A 12,727-nucleotide genomic window follows, 5' to 3' on the forward strand; every position below is an offset into this window, starting at 1 on the left:
AACGTTACACCACGTTGCGCAGGGTCAAACCGGTTCCAAGATTAATCAAATTATAAAAGGTTCAACTAATCCCAGTGAATCTGTCAGTTCGCCCAATAATCGCGGGCACGGCTATTCAAATAGTTTTACTCTGCAGAGGTGTACAACTTTACCCACAAGACATGGCTCCCAAGCATGTTACCATGCCCCAACGTATCACCACGATACCTTAGTACGGAAACCATGATAAGACCTTTCACCTAACCCTCCCTAGACAATCGCACCGCACTTCAGGTTTCACCCCCTCCTTTACACCAAGTCGGGCAGTCCCCTCTTGTGCCCTAGTGAATCAGGAAGCAGCAGAGGCTTTCGTTACACCACGATTGCCCGTCCATACTCCATTACGCTCACCCTTGCCTTGGTACGTTGAATAGGGACAAGCTAGATTACGAGTCTCACCGTTGCCCATTCTGGCTTGTGGTTAGTACGTGTAAGACTTTTAGGGTTTCCCGAGAACCGGTCCTTAATTGCTATGGGCACGACTCTCAAAATCATGCACCCACAGCCCACCGTAAGCAATATTTTAGTTGTTATTAATCCACATCGGGAGATTAATCATGATCACAACCATTAAAGGTCTATCAATGTGTAACGTTAATTAAATGATAATTGGTGAGCTAGTTGAACTAAGCATGGCTAAGCATTTCCTAACCCTATTTCTAGTCAAATTAACCTTGGGATGACAATAATAATGAGTGGGAATCAACGGATATAAAGATAATTGCCCAATAGATAAATACAATAAATAGATTTGCATAAAACAATGCATGTTTGAATGTAAAGCGAGGAATTTTATAAACATAGGTTCAATATGAACAAAGAAGGGTGCCACTTGCCTTGCTTAGACCCACGAGGAACTTCGGCGACAACTTCGGGAACGAACGGCGCTGCGACGGGGTCAAAACCTACGACAAACAAGGCAAAACAAGCAAAACAGGCTATAAAACTACTGAAACAGAGAAAGAAACTATTTTTAATGGATTCTTGGCATTTTTCTGGATTTAATGAAACTTGAATGGACCTAAACGAAGACTAGATGAATTACTTATGAATTTTAGAAGTTTTCTGGGTTTTTTTTAACTAAACAGAAAAGTCCTAAATCAATTATTACGCAATTAATGGGGCTGCTGACGTCAGCGGAGAGAGGAGGCGCACCGACAGGTGGGGGCGACCTGTCGGTGGGAGAGAGGGAGAGAGAGAGGCTGGCAAGCGTGCCCGGGGGAGGAGAGAGAGGGAGAGAGGGGTGGGCGGCTGCCAGGTGGGCCACGGGGCGAGGGAGAGAGGGTGAGGCCAATGGGTGGGGCCCGTCAGTCAGAGAGGAGAGCAGGGGAGCGGGGAGGGGAGATGCTCGGCCGGCGGCGCCGACCGGCGGGCGACGATAGCGGCGGCGCACGGCGCGACGGCGACGGCACGACAACACGGCGACGACGGGCGCGACGACGAGAGTGACGGCGCGGCGTGGTGGCGACGGCGCACGGCGGCGCGACACACCGCGGCGCGCGACAGGGCGACGACGACAGGCAGCAACGGGTGCCGGCGGCGACGGCACGGCGACCGCGTGGCGGTGGAGACGGCGCCCGGCAGGCGCGGAGGCAGCGCCCTACGGCGTGCGCGCGCGGCGACGGCGAAGACGGCGGCCGGACCAAGAGGAGGACAACAAGGGATGGCGCCGGCTCGAGAAGAAGGCGGCGGTGACGTGCCGGGCCCGACGACGCTCCAGTGGCGGCGAGGCCACCACGGCGACGCCGAGGCGAAGTAGACGGCGGGCGGAGGGACGACGGCAAGGACCGAGGCGCGCAGGCGCGCGGTAGCAGCAGCTTCCCCGGCGACGGCTCGCGGAGAGGAAAAGGAGGGAGAAGGAGGAAGGGAGAGCTCACCGGCGGTGATAGAGTGCGGCAGCAAGTTGGCGAGGACCCGGGACAGGTGACGACGGCCGGTGGCGTGGTTGATCAGCGGTGGCGGCGGAGATTGCTCGGCGGCGGGGAGGAGGTCGGGCGCGGTGGCAGAGGGGAGGAAGAGGCGCGAGGGCGCTCGGGTGTCCTCCGGCGACGACGGGGGCGACGGAAGGTCGGCGAGACGGCGGGACACGGGGTGACAGATGGCGGCGAGGATGGCGAGGTGCAAGCGGCGAGATCGACTGTGGCAGTGAAGGAGGATAGTGCGACGGTGGTTCGGGCGAGCGGAGGAAAGGCGGCGGCGGCGCGAGAGCGAGGGGTTTTATAGGGGAGGGTGGCGCGGTTAGGGCGGCGAGGTAGTTGGAGACCAAGTCGGCGACGAGGCGGACTCGGCAGCGGCCGTTGCGGCGGCGCGGCGAAGGCGGACTCGGCCGACGCCCGGATCGGTCACTGATAGGCGGGCCCCGCCTATCAGTGGCACGAGGGAGGAGGCGGCAGACTTCGCGCGGCGCGGGGTGGGCGAGCGGGCGCGGAAGCTGGGCCGAGGCGACGGCCCAGGAGGGAAGGAGGAGGCGCGCGCGGGAGAGGGAGGCCGGTCGGCTGGGTTGGCCCGGGAGGAGGATGGGAGCTGGGCTGGCTCGGCTGGGCCGGCCTGAGGAGGAGGGAGGGAAAAGAAAAGGGAGAAGGAAAAGGAAAAAGAAAAGAAGGTGGAGAATTGGACTTCGGCCCAATTTGAGAAGAAAGGGAAAAAGAAAAGAAAAAGGAGAGAAAAATGAAAGCCTCACTTTTATCGAATTTTAAATTAATTTGTTTGGCCAAATTTTATAGTCTGCAATTGAAGTTTAAATCCCGTTAATCGATTTGCGAACCTCGATTTAATTAAATTAATTCCTTTAGAGGGATTTTTCCTGAGTTAATTAAGCCAATTATTATTTACGGATTTCTTTTACGAATTAAGGCTTAGGATAAACTCAGGCCATGACAACACCCCCTAAATTGTGACCTGTTTAGAGCATCTGCAATAGTTTGCTATATCAACTCTCCATCCTAGTTTTTTTTGACAAATTAAAAAAAATCCTCCAATAGTTTGTCACTTTTCAAATTTAGTAATTTATTGTATCTTCTTGTTTGCACGTATATTTGGGAGTCGACGTTTCCTTTACCACACCCAGGGAAAAGGTACGACATAGCTTCTCTCCCGCTGCGACGCTGATTTTTTTCACCTTCGTCGGCGCGCCACCTCCACTCCAACGGCGTTCTCGTGCGGCGCGGCCCTGAGCCGGACACTGCGTGTCGACCCCGTGGCCACGTGGCCCACACCGCCCCCGTCGACCTGCGACCGGCGCCGGCTGCAGCATGAAGGCGGCGAGGGCGCGACAACAGGCGCGGAGCGGCGGTGACGCGATGCGAAGTCGTGCGATGCCATCCGCATCATGCGTCAACTACCAATAACTTTTGGACCTTTTTGGTTTTTAGCAACTAGATTATCCCAAAATATTGGAGATAAATCTTATCTTCCTTTATCATTTTATTTATAAACTTACCATCTGGGAGACCAAAATTGCAAAACTCTTGGTACAGTAACTCCAATTGTTTACGACTTTTTTCCTAAATATTAAAGTTGGGCAACTCCCCAAATATTATGGTAAAGAAAAAAGTCATCTTGAATAGTTTGCCATATATCCGCGTAACTGGATGTACGCAGATCACGAGCACCCATATATTTGCGCTTAGGAGAGGATTACATGAACTTGACAAAGATGGAGAGGGGATGACCAACCATTGGAGATTGTTTGTTTTTTCAAATTAAAAAAAAATCAAAAGATGGGAAGAAGAGATGACAAACTGTCAGGGTTGCTTAGGAGCGAGACATGGAAAATTGAGAGAATGTCAACGGGGCTACCTTTTGTTTCCGTGGATTATTTCACGATTATTTCTCAGCATTACATGCACGTTTTAGAATGGCTAAACAATACATTTAAAAAAAAGTTTATATACAAATTTACTTTTCTTTAATTTTATAGTAGTTAATTTCATCATTTATACCATTAAATATCTATCAAAAACCATATAGTCTTTCATCTTTTATATATGAGGCTTTTATAAACTTGCCAATTGTTTTTTAAATTATAAGGATGCCACTGTAATAATGTAATAACATTCTAGTTGCATTTTTTACAGTAAAGTTTTAAACCAGTGATAATTTTTGTCCCTTTATTTTTCATCAGCAAAGAACACCCACCTAACGAGTCTTCCTCTGTTCCTTGGGGCACCTCCAATGCAGAGTGCTTAGGGATGTGCTTATCATATTTATATCAGTAAAGTAGTCAATTGCCTTACTACATTATTTTTATACCAATCGGCTTGATTTATTTAGATCGGTATATATTTTGTGTTGCATCTGCTTACAAGGATCACCTGCTAGTTGGTTTTTAGCCGATCGTAGAAAATGATTTACTGTTTATTTAAGCTATTTGAGTTTACATGTATCGGATTCTCAACCGATCCAAGCTTCAACAGCCGATCGATCGGCCTATTAGCTAAATACCGTTACATCAACGTCCGATCGACTGGTTTCTTAGTTACTTATCGGCTCAATAGCCGATCAGCTTATTTTACTGTTTATCTTGTCAATTGCAGGATCAAACTGACTGGTACGCCCGTGCACCTTCTAAGAATTTAGGTCCTGCACTAGAGCGTTCTAAGAAGTGACTCTCAGACCTTCATGTGTGACACGTCATCGGGACCACTTTTGATGTCAACACATTTGGTTGTTGAAATATATCCTGTTTCAGTGGTGCAAAGAGTGGTAATAGACTGAAGTGAAGTTTTCCACTGTTAAACCACACAAAGAAAAGATATATGTAGAAGTAGATAATTTTTTATTAAGATCTCCAAAATAATCATAATCAAGAAACCCAACAATATTTTTTATTTTCATTTTATTCTTGTAAAACATTGTCTGAAAATTAAAGATACCTTTTAAATAACGGAGAAACAATTTAATAGCATTCCAATGTGCTTTGCCAGGATTATATATAAATTTGCTAACCATGCTAACTACATGAACCAAATATGGTCCACAAATGATAGCATATATGAGATTACCAACAACACTGTGGTAAAGAATACATGACATGTAGTCTTTGTTACCTTGATTAACATAATTTAAAGTGTGAAGTAAAAGGTTTATGTCAAGTACATGAACCAATGCTTGCAATTTCCAAGATAAATATGTCAAGTACCTTCTCAATGTAATTTTTCTGAGATAGAAATCATTTACTAGTCTTACGATCACTCTAATTTTCCATGCTTGGCACTTTCTTCATGGGACCAAGATTTTTCATCTCAAATTCATGATTAAGTTGAGACTTCAACTGATCAATCAAAGAGACCTATCATGAAAAGCAATGAACATATCATTGACATAAAGTAGCAAAAGATCCATTGGGAAATTGTTTGAAATAGACATAACTATCCCTTTAGTGAAAACCTTTCATCACTGACCTAGCTTTCCATCTTGTAGTTTCAACTCTAGAAATATGTTACGTTTTATTATAAATCCATTTGCAATGCAATAACTTTTTACCAATAGAAAGCTATGCCAAAACGTATGATCTTTATAAAGGCTCTCAATTTCTTCATTCATAGTTGTCAACGACTTAAAATTTTTGCACATGATCGATATATTTTGACAAGACAAAGTTACACATTAACAAACTAAATGTACATTATTTATATATTATATTTACATTCTATATAGTTGAACAAATCGTGATGCACCACGAGTTTTGTGTATGATCATCTGCAGGACAACTTACATGGACAAAGCAACAGGAAGCGAGCATACAAAATGCTTAGATGATCAATGAAATTGATTAGAGACCAACCCATAGCCTTCTTCAAATATTCTTGCAAGCTCCCACTTTGGGCCATGCAAGCCAAGAGATAAAGTTCCACACCTTTTTCATTGATGTTCGGATCTCCTAGCAGCACCAATTTCACAAGAACTTTGATGCTGCTACAGAAGGCTTCTCGGGCAGATGAGTAGTTGCTGAAAATTTTATGAAGTCTCCTTTTAGAGTATTAGTCTCATGGCAAAATTCATGCTAAGTTGTCTGAAATCGGAAAAAAAAACATGTACCTCTTGTAGCCCAAATCTGTTTTGGGCCACTAGCGTTATAATTGAGGACCTGTTTGGCACAACTCCACTTCAATATTTTTAACTCTGCTCTAGTTTTTTCGTGCCAAACGCGTCCAACTCTAGAAACTCCGAATCCGAAAAAATCCTGGAGTTGGAGGCCAACTCCATGTTTTTCCTGGAGCTCCTCAAGAGGTGCTGTTCATCGTGAACAGTAGCCCGCCCCCCTCCCTGACCGCCAAACCCTAGGGTGCCACCGCCCCTTCCGTCGTCGGTGGCCCTCTATGGATGGCGGAATGGATCTCCCCAATATTCGTGATCCCTCCGATATAAGTACTCGCTACAGTAAAAGGACAAAAAAGTCATATCTTACCAAGCTCTCGTTTTTCTAGAGCTAGACCAAATATGTACTCGGGATCTTAGATTTGCTAATGCTAGAGTTGTGAATCCTGGATTTGCTAAGTTGATTTTCTGGAGTTCGAGTGCCCCTAAACAGGCCCTGAGTGTTGCTTGGTTGATCCATGTTATGGATGGTCACTCATTCCATGTAACTTATAAATAGCTAACCATCATCATCATCATCACGCTTTGGTTTTGCTTAGATTATTCCACTACATAGCAGTTTCGCTGCTAGATCATTTTGTGGAAACCCAAATTCCCGAGCTTAATCATTTATGTGGCATTGAGATTGTGTTTTCCTTATTTTGTGAATTTATTCAAATGTTTACTAGAGAAAAATCTTCGTGGTGAGATTGATTACATACGAATAACGACTAGACGTGTGGTGTAATGGTTGTGAGGTGACGATATGCTAATCGGACACCTCAAAACGTGACAATATTGCCAAATGGAACCTATAGGAAGATCATGCACCTAATCTAGCATCAGTTTATTTGACCAAATTTCTTCTGGAATTTGAAAATTAATAGCTGAATTTAGAGAACGATTGACGAAATAGCACTTGTTCCATAGGCATGCATTTGAAAATCATGCAGCAGGTTATTTCCTATAGAGCGTGATTCGCATGATCTGCCACACTGTTTTTCTGAACAATATCGAGAACAATTAGGTGTATAAAAAGTTATCAAACTTACCATTGCAAAACTCCTATACCCATTGTCAGTTCTCACCTGCTTTATAAATCAATACTGTAGATCAAGTCGTGCCTTGAGTGTCATACGTAGGCAGAGGCATTGTGACCACGGTGGTGAGATCAGGTAGAGGACAACGACGTGCCCGAGATAATTTCTTGATACCCCTCATTTTTTAGGCACAACCTTATCTCTCTTTTTTTAACACAGAGTCTTCTAGCTACGACTTCATGTATACCGAATCCGTTAGAGTGCCTCATGCATACCATGTGTCCAGACTGGAGCTGTCTGAAGCAGTGAGCAGTTTTATACATATACTAATTAATATTTATATACATGGACAAATGAGCATGTGGCTATAAGCCGACAAGTGACAATAATTTAGATGATAATACAATTTTGTCTAGGTTTCTCACACAACCATACATTATTATGCGCAAGGCTATCCTAACTAGTGTACAACATCCACTGATATGATTTTAACCAGCATAGCCGGAAGTGATATTCAAACCATGATTATCAATTTATGTTACTAATCGATAGTGAAAGACCTAATTGTCTCGATCATAAAAACCTGTACTGACAGACCAAATTGTCTAGAACCTACAGTCCAATCCATTAAGTACTCAACAATGGATAATTTTAAGTTTATTTTTTGAAAAAAAGGTAACCTTTTTCATATCTATGTTGAAGCGCTTGCAATGTGTGTTGCCAAATAATCTATTAGCGGAAATAAATCACACACCGATACTTTCCGTCTATCGATATGCGAGATTGACATGCGATAAGTCACGCTCACCTTCCTAATATTAGTACCGCAATGATCGACAACACTTAAAAACTACCATATTTTGGGTTGCCCCCAATCTACTCAGTGCAAAAATAAAAGGAGAGGCCAGTGAATGTCCATCTTGGACTTTTTTTAAGGTACCCACGAATTATTATAAGCCGTCTATTATTTTAGATCCAACAGATCCGATTTTGTTATACTACACCCACGAGTAGTGTAGTAAAAATTCTATAAAGATAAAATTACAGCTAAAATATATAACCCTGCGATAAATTGTGTTTTGGAATAAAAATATTTAATATACTAATAGAAGTACATAGATAAACATAAATTTTACTACACTACTATCACTACAAGTAAAAGGTAACGTAACATTGCCCTTTCCTGAAGTCATTGCAATAACGACTGTTTCTTGATTGATGTCAATTACCAGAGATGAAGTAGGGGAACTAGTCCCTTGAGTACTCCTGGGGCTTGAACGTGTGGGGATGTAGTCGTGCAGTAGCGATCGCCGGCCTGATCACGAAAGGGTCACCTATAATAAATAGGGTAGCAACAGTCTTCAGGTTGCCACCTACAATGTCCAGCAATTGCCCATTGAGGCTCCTCCAGTGCCTTAAGCGATCAGGTTTAGTGTTTAGTGCTAAGGAGGTGGAACTGTGAGTAAGATCGTAAGTAATAGACGGCTTACAATAATTCGTGGATACCTTAAAAAATTCCTCAGAAAATGGTCAATATTCTATTTCTACAATTAGGTGATCAATTAGGCTAAGCACTTCTATTTTCAGTACGTAGATTATAAAAATCTAAATTTGGTATCAGAGTCTATGCTTTAGCTTTTTGACCCACCATCCATTTTGAAGCCAATGGTATCCCCTTAAGACTATAAAAGGAGGATCATGATTGGGTAAGAGTGGGTCGATATCTTTCATATTGATTTCCCACTAGACGTAGTGAATCCAACACATAGGGTTTGTACTTAGGAAAATCATATTAATAGGAGTAAGCTTTGTACTTAGCCAAATCATAAGAACATGAGTAGGTATTTTGTTGACCTGGTTAGATTTCATTACATACGAATCAACTATTTCTCCCATGCTCCCTAGTGGTCCCATTATCCCCCACTGAAGGGGTTCATCCTCCAATAAACTTAGGATTGACAAGCTTTTCTTATGATTATATCCTTTATACACTTGTCAGTATTCCAGTAATTATATCGAATGATGTCAATCATGAGAATGTACACACTAAGAGCAAGTGATTGTTTTGTGTGTTTTGGTCCCACTCGCCTAGGTATATGCACCCGACAGTATAATACTTGGAGTGTCCACGAAGATTGACTGAAACCACCTCCAATCAATTAATATTTTTTTGTACTTTTATCTTTTTTAAAATCCATTACCATATACCTTACCAACCCCCCTAAATTTGGTTGCATCTCATTTCTATGGTGTTTGAGGACATCCTAGTTGGTTGTCGGAGTCTAGGACAAACCGGCATGCGTTTATCCCCTAAGTGTCACATCTCTGGGTGTTGTCATAGGTTGCAGACAATATGCTCAAGGTGTGGCGATGCATTTTGATTCGAACACACTACAAATGAGGTGATAAATTGTTCAGATTGACCAAAACAATTCATATATTATTACCCATCATCAAGGATGGTATGGTTACTACTCCTATACTGAATACAACGTGTTTGGCCAAAGTTTTACTCAATGCGCAATCCAATAATTTAGCCTCAAATATAATATTTATCCTGAAATCACTAGTACAGAACATCTTATTCATCACGGGCCAATACCCTTGTAGATAACAGGTATTGGTTCCCTTACGGACGAAGAGTTACTGATATAAAAAATCATCGGTAACGGGTAAACCACCGTTACAGAAATGATATATTCATAACTGATTATGATTACGAGCCATTACGAAAATGATATATCTATAACGGGTTATAATTACGAACCATTATGGAAATACACGCGAAATACAAAAAAAATAGTTCTAATTTTAGCTATCTAAGCATGCGTACAACCATTTGCACCATCTATTCATCATATAATGCATATTTGATTGTTTTTTTCGTTTTATTCTTTTGACTATTAATTTTTAAGTCATATAATGTATATTTGAATCTCTATATAATCTTAAATTAAAAAGTTCTCAACTACAAAGTTGGAGTTCTCGATGAAATCTACAGCTTTCATATAGGAATCTTATTCATCCGAGGTCATTTAAAATGTTAACTATTCGTTTTAAAAATATATTCAAATAATTATAACATATATTTGGCCAACAAAAAAAATTCCAAATGAAAATATAGTCAATTGTAAGTTGTAGATAAACTCAATATCTACAACTTTGATATAGAGTATATCTTCATCCGATGTCATTTGAAAATATCATGTATTTCAAATATATCTAATCAATGAGAAATTGAAATCTAGACATGTAAACAATGTCAAATGAAAAAAAAAATTATTACAAAGTTGTAGACCTATCCGAGATCTACGATTTCTCTATAGAGCACATATCTATTCGACATTGTTTTCTAAATTCAAAACTTAGTTTTTTGAAATAGATCTAATGTTCTTTAACACATATTTGAGCACATAAACAATCTTAAATAAAAATAATGTCAATTACAAAGTTGAAGGTCTTATCAAAATCTAGAACTTTTCTATTAGACATATCGCCATCCGGAATAATTTTAAAAACAAAAAATATTATTTTTTAAATAGGTATTTTCTTATCCGTAACGGGTCAAACTACCAACCATTACGGATAATGTTAGTTTTCGTAACGGGCCATAATTATGACCCGTTACAGATAAGGTTAGTTGTCCATAATGGTTTATCCTACGACACCCGTTACCGATATGTTCTTATCCGTAACGGTCCATAATAAGAACTGTTACAGATAAAGTTAGTTATTCGCAACGGTTTATCCTATGACACCCGTTATCGCTACATTCTCATCCATAATGGGTCATGGTTTTATCTCGTTACAGATCATCCGTAATGGTCCGTAAGTACGACCCATTGCAGATAACCTTATATCCATAACAGGCCATTTCTAGCGGGCATATTTGAAACGGGCTGTATTTTAAGCCGTTATGGATAAATGAGCCGCTACTGATACCATAATTTTTTCGAAAAAATGGGTCGTTGCCGATAGAGTGTTCTGTACTAGTGAATTTTGACAAAAAAAAAGAAATAAAACACAATGTCCACCTCAAGCATACCAAGCATCTGTCATACCAAATTTTATTTTAGTATAGGAATAAAAACACCAAAACATTAGGACATGCTTTTGCTCCGTATCAAGAGCGAATAATAGGTCCACGCAGACTTGCGACCGTGTCCCATTTCCATCGTCCTAGCTGACAACACAAAATTTTTTACAACATACACCTCTTGGACTTGGCTTTGCCCCAATAGCACTAAGACCATAGTCATCATCTAGGCCCATGTCAATCCTACTGCACGAGGGTGCTTTCTTGGACCATGAACACCCGGCCCTCCGTTGTTACCAATGATTATTCTCGCTCCACAAGAGTGTTCTCCCAACACCACCCATTCCATTTAAATTGGATTTATTCAGCGATTAATTTCTCAAACGACCAGTATATATGTGACATGAATCAATTTCATGATTCCTTACCTGAAAAACTAATACTGAGTAGAGCAAAACCTATGAGATGAAATGTGGTTATCTGTACGCTGGTGGATGAAATGTCAGCTTGGGCACGATGTAATAAGTGAGTTATTATTATCCGCTCAGCACCTCATGGCGTAATAAGTACGAGCTGCCGCAGTACAGCAGAGGGATTGTATAATGGCCAAAACACTTTGAATTGGACAAATTAATAGGAACAAAAGATCCGGGTATGGTCGACATTTCAGATAGTTTTTTTTAAATAATTGATAGAGTTATGTTTTTTCTTCTGTTGTGTTACAAGGTATTGAAAAGTATATTGCTAATTAAGAAGTGTATACCATAGTATTTGTGCCTCCAATTGTTCAGATAGAACAAAAGCACCGTGGATAAAGTTTCAACCATACACTGAGCAGATTCAAACACAAATTTTGAATGGTACACTCGTATCATAAGTACTTGCTTCCTCGGTCCAGTGTATGGGTACCCCAAACAATAAGTATAACTAGTTTTAAGATGAGTGAAAACTAATGACCCCTTTAAAGGGTCATTGTTTCACTTTTTCAACAAACAAAATCCTAAGGTATATTTGTAAACGAAAAATAATTTATAAATAATATTTTTATATTTGTGTTCTTAACAATCTCAAAGCAAAAGTTAAAAAAATTAATTATGATGAAAAGTCTTAAAATCAACTCGAAATTTAAAGTTAAAAATTTTAAATTTGACTTATAAGTATAAGCAAAATCGAAAAGATATGTCGTAAGTTCTTCTATATACATATTTATTTGTGTCTCCGTGTATATTGCCATATTTTGGACGGAGGTAGTACGGAATTTCCTTGTTTCCCCTTATTTATATCGAAGGCATGCATTTCACACCAACTCAAAAAACGGTCGAATTATAAAAAACTGATATGGCCTAATTCTAGTTTTTGTTAGTGCAATATAAGACAATCATGTGCTACTCCGGCCCGTTCGACACACCATGCAAGTTATCTACCTTCCCTCGTTTCCCCGAACGGCTAAACTGTGTATTTTTTAATGAAAATTTTCTATAGAAAAGTTGTTTTAAAAATCATATTGATCTATTTTATATTTATTTATAATTAA

This window comes from Oryza brachyantha, chromosome 7 (assembly GCF_000231095.2).
Source record: "Oryza brachyantha chromosome 7, ObraRS2, whole genome shotgun sequence".
Lineage (NCBI taxonomy): Eukaryota > Viridiplantae > Streptophyta > Magnoliopsida > Poales > Poaceae > Oryza > Oryza brachyantha.